The sequence below is a fragment of the Micropterus dolomieu genome, linkage group LG13, assembly GCF_021292245.1.
Source record: "Micropterus dolomieu isolate WLL.071019.BEF.003 ecotype Adirondacks linkage group LG13, ASM2129224v1, whole genome shotgun sequence".
Classification (NCBI taxonomy): Eukaryota; Metazoa; Chordata; class Actinopteri; order Centrarchiformes; family Centrarchidae; genus Micropterus; species Micropterus dolomieu.
The window spans coordinates 14,335,174-14,346,959 of record NC_060162.1 but is presented as its reverse complement, the minus strand read 5'-3'; positions in this window follow the sequence as shown (position 1 = coordinate 14,346,959).

The window sequence follows — 11,786 nt, the reverse complement described above, 5'->3', positions numbered from 1 at the left end:
AAACCCCTTGGCTCAGTCAGCCTTTTCTCATTTTCACTGTATGTAATCCCTTGTTGGTGATATCTTTGACTTTGTGGTACCTCTTTGATAATGTAATTTACAATTTACACATCAGTGCACTTGCAACACAAATCGGTGAAGTAACACTAGCAAGCTAACATTTGAGACATCTCTTTTAATTTAAAGGGGAAAAAAGCTTTGATCCTTCCACAGTGAAATCAAAGCAGCATCCATGAAACAGCATGTTTTCACATTAGAAAGTTTTACTGACATGCAAAAAGGGATCCATTTGTTCCAGAAATTATTCCTGCCGTTCACTGTTCTCCTACTGCTCCATCACTCGATAAAATACAAGTTCCATCAAATAGAAAATACCAACATTAAGTGTCTTAATGGTTTTGGGTCACTGAGTTCATAACGCTAGGTATTTTTTACTGTTTGATATTCTGATGAAGGATTTTTTTGTACTACAGTGCATTTAGAAAACTGAATATCCAGTAGAGATACAGGGGGAACACGAACATAGCTGTCCAATTCATAAGTAAAGATATATTATAATTAAATATGTTTAAAGCAGCAGGACAATGAGCATCTCTATGACAACTAAGCACTATTATGGAAGAATAGGAACGAATTTTTAAAAGTTCCCGAGCCTCTGGTCTCCACTTAAACCAAATGTGAATTACTTGATCTTGTGTGAATGTTACAATCTATGACAAACCCCGTTAAAAAGACTTCACAGCCATAGCAGCTCTGTAAGGCTGTACTTAGGCCCCATCTACAATTTTAAAGTGAATACAATCTCCATCCACAGTAGTGTTTTAGCTGCGTATCAGAACTAATTTCCATCTATACTAAAACGTCTGAAAACGAACATCTAGTGGCCGTTCAGTTACACTGGGCATGTGCGTGCCGGTGTAAACATGAAGCAGATGGTCTATTCCGTAGTTACAGAAGATAAGTGTTATTTGCACAGTACAAAATATTTTAATAAAAATACCAAGTCAAAAACTCTGTCAGTAGCATTGTGTGTCTGCTTTGCATGACTTATGAGACCCAGTCGGAGAGCCAAATGTAAGTGTCTGCGTCATCGTTTCTAAAGTCTTTCGTTTTTGCCCGTGCGCATTAAAATGCACTCCAGAGTTTTGAAACGAAAAACGGTGTCTGCAGCGTTTTCAAACTTCTCCGTTTTAGGTCTTTGTTTTCGCCATTTTAGTCTGGACGGGAGGTGCAAACGTAGCAAAAGTTCAAACGTAGCAGTGTGGATGGGGCCTTAGACAAATGCTGCTTTGAGCCTTTGTAGCCTCATGTTTATTATTTTCACTACATACATAGATTTATTCATTTAGCTGATGCTTTTATCTAAAGCAACTTACAGTTGCTATATATGTCAGAGGTGACAAGCCGATGGAGCGACTGGGTTTAAGTGTCTTGCTCAGGGACTCATTGGTGTCTCACATTGGTGTCTCACAGTGGATCGATCCCAGGTCTCTCACACCAAAGGCATGTGTCTTATCCACTGCTCCATCACCACTCCCATCCACTACCATCCTTACCTTCAGCATGTTAGCATGCTAACATTTGTTAGTTGGTGTTTAACACAAAGTGCATCTGAGGCTGTCGGGAATGTCAATCATTTTGCAGGAATTCAGTAATACATCAAACTATTTGACAAAATAAAATTGACCTGGGACTAGATAAAAAAGTCAGAGGATGGCCAAAGTCAATAGGATTCATTGAAATGCCTTGTAAAATTAGCACATGTACACTATAAGCTATTCATACAATCTAACTTCTGGCCTTTTCGCCATATCATCCATATACTGTATGTGTCTTTTTGCTTTTTAGGACTGGAAGTTCCCCTTTTAGATAAGACCACCAGTCACTGTGAAAGCCGCATTTAAGATAAAGGTTGATCAAGCAAACTCCATTACTGAAAGATTTAGGCTACATGACCAGATTTAATATCTAAACATGCTCCCTTTCCCCTTGCATGGGTCCACCAAAACAACAAGAAGTGAAGTTAAAAATTAAACAGAAACAGTCTGGGTGATTGGGAGTCAGCATGAGACAGTGGGGAAGGACACCTTAGTGCGAGAGCTGAAAATGTCACTCATGACGGATGAGACCTTATAATACTTAAAATGACATTTTCCCAGGGTGCTTTGAGTTTATTACACTTAATGCTTCAAAATGTCAGCTGTATAGATCTGCGAGCCAAAATGAACGTTTCATTCATTTACCTGGTACCACCTCACATGCACGCTCCTCTTTTGCTATACATGGCGCACACAGACACGTTCAGCAAGTCTTAAACACAACATTCTCTTCAAGGACTTCTTTCATCATCTGTACAGGCTGAATAGAAAAACTGTTTCTTTGTTGGAGAGAGCTGCTGTGACACGAAGAGTATCCACCTGATACACACACTTTCCATTCCAGTGCGTTTTAGCGTGTCTTGCTTGCAGGCTTTGTCATTTTCACTAAATTGCTTTTTACTTTTAAGCATTAACATGAGTCTGCAGTAACCATCCAGTTAAGCGGCCCTTCTGGATTTAAACTCGAAATGACCGTTTACCCTCCATCACACATGTGTGCCTTGACACACCAACATGGATACGCTGCCTTAATGTTCCTTCTCTGGGCCCCGTCTCCTTTTGGGTCTGCCACATGTGACACCAGACATGAATTAAACTTAAACCATTTTACTTCAACATCAAATGTCAGATATGCAACATCTCACTGCATTCTGCCTATATTTCAGTTGCCATCCGTTGTGTAAGCCCACTATCCCTATGAATTACATCTATAACGGACTACTCCCACCTCATGATTTATACTCCGTATAAACATTCAGCCAATTCAAGAACCACTGTGACCTTTTTATAGCAAGGCTAGTTTCTCCAGATTTACTGTAGCTGCCATGTGCAGAGATTGTATGTTGACATTATGTATGTTGAAATGTTGACATTGAACTTTGTCTGGGGTTTTGCAGAATCATCCAATATCAACGTTCGGCAAGAGATGGAGTTGATTTTGCTCTTCAGTTCAGCACTTAGTCGATCGGTTCCAAACATTCATTATTTTAAAGCCACTACAGGAAGACTTTATCTCCCCCCCTCCCAAGCCCCAGTGGTAGTATCATGAAAGACACAAAGTCATCACTTGTCGTATCTAAAACTACGCTGTGGTTTGATAATTGCAGCATTTCTGGATTTTTTAGTTACATTTCCTTAACGTTTGTGCTTATGCTATTGTATGTGTTTTGTCCTCCAGCAACACCGTATTGATTGTTCATTCATATTTTCTGAAAATTTGTGTGACTTTTGATTGATTTATACCGCGCTCATGTAGTTCAATATTCTTTGCTGCTCATTCATCACCTAATTCAAGTGGACTTGAGTACTGATTGTGCCTCATGTTAATATATGTTTGTTTACATGGAATTATATCCTGTGTTAATTTGTAAATTCAAATTAGTTCAGCATTCAGTCTTCTCAATGTCCATTGAGTGACATTTACTTGTGCATGCACTGCACTTTGGGAATAAAAGCATATTGAATCTTTTTTACTGTGCATCATACCAGAATCTTACTTATTTGTTTAAGTATATATAGATCTGCAACAGCCACATGATTTTTTTGCTGTGATTGCTATGATTTTTATACTGTCAAGTATCCACTCAGGGTATGTGGATGGAGGTGGAAAACTGCACTTGTACCAGAACAGGAAAGGACTCACCATAGGATGGAAATTATTATTCTACATGGCTTCATACTCACTGAGATATCTTTACTCTCAGTGGGCCTTCTTCCACCATAACAGAGCGTCCAGAACTTCAACAACCTGCAGGCTTTTTTGTGCGTGTGCCATATGTATGTGTGACACACATGTAGAATATATTAAGCAGACAGGATCTGCTCATTGTATTAATAGCTCCTGTAAATGTTATGAAAAGTTGTAGTTGGGGGATGAGCAAGCCGTTTTTAATTTTGTTTTTCAAATAACGTCATGTATCCTTCCGAGGCCTTGGTGTTGCTCTCGCTTCCTCCTTTCCCCCCTTTATCTTGCTCTCTCTGTAACGTGTGCAGTGTTGTTCTAAAACAATTGCACAGACATTCTTAAAGAAATTGTAGGTCATTGCCTTGCTTGTCTCCATGCACCTGACAAGTACAAAGAAATTGTTTTTTTTTTCTTTACTGAAGAAATACAGCAAAGAACATGGAAGATTTCAATCAAGCTATTTGTCACACATCAAATTTCTGGTATTTACTTACTGACAACATGAAGTGTGACTCACTTGACCGTGAGACATTTTCCACCTGTCAGTAGAGCATTTATGTGTTCTTTGACTCAGTTAGTCGTGTTTGCAGGGATTGTGACAATGTAAGTCAAGTTACAAGCCCTGTGTTCAAGTCCAGCATGAAAAGCTCCATGTGTTCTCAACCTGGTACAAAGCTCAGTGCTGTTGAACCAATGAGGAGACAGACGGTACAGCAGCCATAAAGCAAATATGTGTAGAAATGTCATGTGATTATAGGATCTTTTTAATTGTTGTCATGGTATATGCTTTCGGTGGTAGAAACATAAGACACTCCCTGTGACAATTGAAATTTTACTGTGTATTCGATTCAGATAAATGATGCCAATACCAAATCACAAAATGTTTAGTTCTACACACAGTGGCTTCAACACGATGTTTGTCATATGGACTGACAGTTCGGCTTGTATGTGTATGTGTGTGTTGGTGTTGATGTTGATGTTGATATTGACCCACTGTTCTTGTTTGTATGTTGGTCTAATCAATTATTTATGCATCTATAGTCAGTTTTTATGGGCTTAATATGTATGTACTATTTTAATCCTTTTATCTTTTTAGGTGTGACATATTACAATCTGTCCATGGAGAGCAGATATAAAATGGCCTTTTGGCTAATTCTGGCACATTATACATTTATTTATGTATTATTAGTGTGCATTTTCTCTGTTGAATAAACCTAAAATAAATAAATAAAACAAAATAACAGCCTACAGGCTGAAATCTAAACAACCAACAAGGTCATGTAGTAAGAAGTAAAAGCCTGAAAGAGTTAAAGCAAAGTAAGAGATTTTTCTTCTCTGTCCAGTAAACAGTGCTGTGTATTTATGAAAATAAAATCTGTCCATTTAATCCTGCACAAACAGATACATTGCAAGATTTTCATTGTAAAATAATCAAGTTGGGGAAGCTTCATTGTCTAAGGTGCACACAATGTATTTTTTATTCATATGGTTACAACATCTTGACCATTTTTAAATGTAATAACCCTCTCTCTCGCTCTTGAGCATTCACTATGTGTTAATAAAAATACGTCAGAAAATGCCTTAAAGGAATCTAAAGCAGCAATTTACCCTGCATGCACTGCTGGTTCTACCAAGGAATTTCTGTCCACGTTTTCCTTCTTTTATCTTAGGGACTTCATGTTCTCTTACCTGGACTATTTGAAAATGTTTTCATTATGTTGCATATCTACATTCTGTGATTTATTCTCTGCTCCTAAGGCCTGACCTGATACCATTCACAAGCACGCACACACAAACAAAGAGCCAATTTCAAAAGGAAGAATTCCTGTTCCACTAAGTGTATTGATGAATTTGAAAGTGCAAAACAGGCACACACCTGCAACCTCACACCTCAGATTCATGTGTAAATGCTGTTTTGTAGCACCTGTACAGATGATGAAGCTCTTTGTCATCACCAATTGGACAGTAAATTGCCTCTACACTGTGACATGGATGAATGTAATTATTGCTGCATATTATCTATCCACACTGGAATGAACAGAGGGGATACAGTTCAGCGTGACACACAGGATCTGTCAACAAACACCCACATAGAAGAAGACATACTACATTATAGTGTGTATGGTCCTGTATTAATTGCAATGAAATGCGCACACAGTCTTTGGTGCTCAGCAGGGCATTTCACATCCTTTTCCTGTGGACTCTGCCTTACAGAGGCACAGTCGTTGCAGATTTCTGTTCTAATTAAACCCCCAAACTGCCCACCTCTGCTCTGTTCAGGCTGGCATGGGCAGCTGAGGCTAATTCAATTTAACGCAGAGCCAAAACATCTATGAAGCATTTACAAAAAATAGGAAGTGGGTGCCAGCAGCGTGTTGAATGCACACAGAGTGCATAATAACACTGGAAATACCAGAAAAGGTCACTAATTCAGCTTTAAAAATGAAAGTTCACCTTTCATTTTCATATTCAAATATTGAAAGAGGATCTAAACATTTGAGGTAAGTGCAGACAAACTGTTCTATCTGCAGAATGTGAACCTAAAATCTGTGTGCTTCTGGAAAGGATCCAGTGAGATTGAGAGTGTGCCCTCGGACTATAAATGACAAAGCAACACCTGACGTCCTGACTTTCACATCGACTTACTGCTGCACCCCCTTGGTGAGCTATAGGAACAGCAATAGCTGCTAGTCAGGATCCCTCATATAGAAAACATCTTCTCCTGAAGCAGCACTACAATACATCCCTTCCCGGTGATTTCATAGATAATGTAAATATTATAAAATCCACACCCAAGGGAGAAACAAGCCAGGGTGTTCAATCCATCTCCTCTTTGTCAAGTGTCACTGCAGCAAGTGCTTAATCACACCAACAGAGAGCCTAGAGAGGAAATGAAATGCATCAGTGCCACTGCAGCTGAAAATGACAATCAGCCAGTTCAGCGATGTCTCTGATGATCAGGCATATCAATGAGCTGAGAGAGAGAGAGAGAGAGAGCTACTCCCACTGCTACAGAGAGACTCCCTGGCATAAATGTAGGTCAGTCTGCAACATCTCTAGAAGTATCATAAAAGATTTAGGTGACTTGGAGATTGATGAGAATGAAATTAACTCATGTCAAGAGGTTATCATCAGTCCACATTCCTCAGATGAAGCCTCACAATTATTTGGTCTTTTTTATTGCTCTGTTTGTCACAATATAACACATCTAGATGCAAGAAGAACCATGGCAACGGAAAGCAATCTGTGATCAAGAGGCAGAACGGAATATGATTCAACTCTTGAACCTTAATCACTGGTAATTAAGTTGCTTGTATTATTAGGTTAAATATGTGAAGTCACATCTCTTTTGGCCATCTCAAGATCTAGACTGAAGACTGAAGGTCATCCGAACATTATAATCATGAATTACTTATCAATGAATACACACAAATTAGTAATTAGGTGTAGTTTAATAAGACAAATGTGTCTATATAAAGTTATAGATGGGTTTAAAGGGTCACTTCAAAAAAGCTATGTTATCTAACTTTGTTTTGGGTTTACTTGCCCAGGGTTTGAGATATCTGTGTTGGAAATATATTAGCGTAATTTCACATCTTTTCAAGCTGTCTTGAGAAAGAGTTAATCGGTTCCTGTAATTATTCCTCCAGTCCATGCTTGTCATGAGGAGACCCGCTCTTGACTGGATTCCAGTGTAAGAGATGAAGGACAAAAGCCACAGTCCTCGTGAGTATTTGCCTTTTTAATACAAAATTCTCTCTTTGTGTTACTATCCCTCCGTCACAGCAAGGAAACGGTCCCCGTGGAAAAAAACAAAGAGGGAATTTTGCACTCCGAGGACTAACTTGATTTGTCAAACTCAGACTGACAAAACCTCTTAGCATTGGCAAAATTTTAAAATGCATACGTTTTTTGCACAGAATGAGGAGTGTGGATTTTACCACTGGAAGAAACTGTTTTTTGTTTTTTGTTTGTAACACGGGTTAACAGACCCTTTAACTAAAATTAAATTGCTTTTGTTTTTGACTCCTAAAGCACACATATCACCTACCCTGTGTTCCAAAAGGGAGACATTTGTAATTTATATTTTTGGTTTTATGATGGGCCCCCTAGTTTTGCATTTCTACAATGGGTGGATGGAGACCTTATTTCGATACAGCCAAGCAAAAATTGCATAAAGTCAGCAATCATAGATTGATTGGATGGTCATACCTAGCCAGACAGCAGCCTGCTGGACAACACAAGATCCACAGACTTTGAACAACAACCCACATTGGCATTTCTGCTAAAGTCTCTTTCTATATTTTCTATGAATTACAAACAAGCGACCAAACAAACGTTCACTGGGGCAAAGTTTACTGCAGTTTGCAGACGAATTAGCTCGTTAGCTGCTCAGCTGCAGCACATTAAACATTACATTAACTTATCTCCAAATGTCACATTGGTGGTTTAGATCGTGGTGTGGTCCTAACTCTTTAATACCACTGCTGACAACAATCGTTGCTGTCTTTCCCTACAGGAGCTCAGCCTGCCAGCTGCTGTCAATCAAACACAGACACAGACATGCCCCTCCAGCTGGCTGCTATGAGGGACGTTTATGATATTTCCCCCAAAGAACATTTTTCTTCCTTATCATAGAACTATTTAAAAAATATGTATTTTATATAAAACACATTGAAAATTTTTTTGACGGCAAAAAGAGATGTCTAAATGTGATTTCAGTTGAACTTGTTGGACTGTTTAGAAAGCAAATCTGCCAAATATATCGTGGTTTATAGATCAGCATTGCTTTAGGCCTAGCATTATTCTTCCACCATGAGATATATTCAAAATGCAGAGTATGAAGAAGACACTAGTCTCTCCTTGTTATGGAGACACATTGTAAAAATAGCATGATGTAAGACAGGGGGCTTTCTCAGACACCACAATGTGCACAGAATACTTTTGATCCACTCCTCTAAGTCAACGACTTGCAATCCCTCTTTGCACAACAGCCTTGTCATTACCGTCATTACCATTTTACCCCTGGCTACAGAAACTAGACGGGTGAGAGGGAGGATGGAGGGAAGCAAAGTAACAACAGAGACGACAGCGTGGAAGAAAAACATCAGTAGAACATCCAAATATCTATCCTGACATAGAGTCATTTCTTCAGTATTAGCTTGTGCAAGATTTTTAAAGCAAACAGGAAGTTAAGCTGTGAACACTGAATCGTAAAAGGTTTGATTTTTGGATTTGAAATAGGAGAGTAATTTCCAAGAGAGGACAAGATAACACTGAAATGTCAGCACCCCTACTTCTCTGAGACAAACAACAGGACAAGGAAAGCAACAGGAAAGCATAATTGCAATGTGTTCTTTCCTGTTATTGAGTTGTGTTATTTGCTGTTATGATTGTGATGAGCTTCTTTCTGTTAATGATGTGCATTTTGACCAAAAGGAAACTCGTCAGTACTTTCCTAACTGGAGCAAAGCCATACAATGAAGCTTTTTGTGAGTAATTGTTTTGTTTTGTTTTTTAAAGTTTCAATGGTACAGACATTGAAGAAAAAAGTATTTTTTACTAAAGTTTCTTTCACTTACATGACTTAAGTCTTATAGGCCCCTGACATCTATAATAAGCCATCTAATTTTTTTAATGATTTTATTTATGTGAAAATGACTTGTCCATGTTCAGGTCGTTTTACTAAAGAATTCTGCACCATGGACAGTATAATTAATGGACGAAGCCACTCTCCACAAATGGAGAGCAATAGAGACAGTTTTGGTCCTATGTAGTACTACTACAGGGCTACTTCCTAGTGGCACCAGGGTCTGCTGCTCATATTGTGCAACATAAGACGCACTTTAATGACATAGAGCAACAGCAGAAGAGCTGAATGGGTTTTTAGATTCCCGAGAGCTTCATATCTAAACAACATGGTTACATCTGTCATGTGTGACTGGATGTCGCAGGGTTGTGACATAGGCCTAAGTTTGGGGCCTACATGGAGGAACCCTCTATGCAAATGCATGCAAGTCACGGTTCCTCGTGGGTAAATTTCCAGTTCTATATAAAAACAATATAATATTCTTTGTGTGGTTCATCAATGGTGATAAATGATCCGGATGTCCCGCGAGGTGCGGACAACTCGGCAAAACAGTGGTAAGGCCGGGGCTCCATCTCTCTGCCATTAGGCTACATCATAGACTGCAGCGCTACAGACCAACTGTATATACCCCTACACATGCGCACAAAAACATTTATTAAAAGCTTTTTTCGTTTTACATGTTTATATACAGCATTTAATGTTGAAATGTATATTGTAATAGGCAGAATATTAACTTATTGGGAGAAAACTGGTAGTTCTATGTAAAATCAGACGTCGGGCACCCCCATATCGCCAAAATGGCATGATCCTCGTTTTGCTGCGAAGCTTCGACTGTGAGATTGACAGTCGAATCAGGCCCCGCCCATCGAAGCATCGAGCCTTCGACTACGCGGGTCAGCTCTACACTGAACACAACTAAATCTCTTCTTAGTCATCTTTACAGTTGCCAAACAACAAAACTGAATCACAGCCAACATCTGGTAAGGAGTGGGACAGACACAGCCTCGCAAGCCACATCATTATTAATGATCTTGTTGTTATGACAGAATCAACATAAATACAGGTTACTATAATACAGTAGTGTTGCGTGTTGTGACATTTATAAAAATGTGTTGTGCTCTGTGCGCAGATAGGCCTACTTAAGGAGGGGATGTCAACCTTGTTAGAACTTTTTGGCAAGAACAACTGCTCCAGTGACTTATGAACAATGTTGTTTACACTTCACTTGTTGCTCTCTGGCACTATTACTGAGAGGCTTTTTTGTTCATGCTCCAAATCTTTTGCTGTTGTCAAGTCTTGAACTGAGCCCGTACGAGTCGGTTGTTATTACATCCCACTGAATTTACCGGTCATGTGAGAGATCTGTCAGTTATTCGGCTGTGTTGTAAATCCCTGCCAACGGTTTAAATCAGTCGGGGCTTTCAAGCCCGTTGTCATGTCTGCACTTCCACTTGCTTCAAGGTCAAGTGCAACAATAACTCACGTGAAAAGCGCCTACCTCAAAGTGTCAAGTCTTGTCATTTATTGCTTAAACAAAAATGTGTGAGTTTCGATCACAGCTCAAGGTAATAAAAGTTCCTGCTATTAGAAATATTTCTGTCACAAAGACTCTGAAAGACTTACTAGCCTGTCCTGAGTCTGAAAGCCAGCCAGAAGAGCCTTATTTTGAAGCTGTCTGAAAAGCTAAAATGCTACATTTGTCACTGAATTCCTCATCTGACGCCTCTGAAACATGAGAAACCATTGCACACAGATGCATATTTTTTGCTTGTAGGCCTACATTAAATGAAATAAATGTTTGATATTAGTCTTGAATTGTCTTATAATTTTAATGTGAACTACTTTAGTGAAGTTAAACTGCTGTGTATAATGAACCTTTTGGAATATAGGGCACACTAGTCTATATAGGCTCCTCTGGTCTTTTCCATTACTTGCAGCCCTTGACATCGACGACATGCTATTTTCTGGCATTTTACCCACAATAGCATCATCTACTGGAACTGACTGCCTTAACCGACATCACGCCACCTTCTGAAACTGTTCACTAGAGGGTGCCATCAACAAATTCAATGCAGAAACTGGCATTGCAGAGCCAGTGAATCATTCCACCAGTGTTAGATTACATTGATGAATGAACATGTTGATGTGCATTTTGGCTGCATAAAGTATGTCATCATTAGAATTATGAGCTAAAATGATCATGTTATTTGGAAAAAAAATCATACGTATAATATCTTTGAAGAAAGATTGATAACCAATGGTAAAATGCAATTTTCCTTTCGCTGCTAAGAGCGGCAGGTTCCTTAAATAAGTAAAGCCTCATGCACAATTTCATTATGTTTATTTTGTAGCTCTGCGCAGATGCCTTCATTGACAGATGATATATAATGAAAATAATGGAAATAAACAGAAA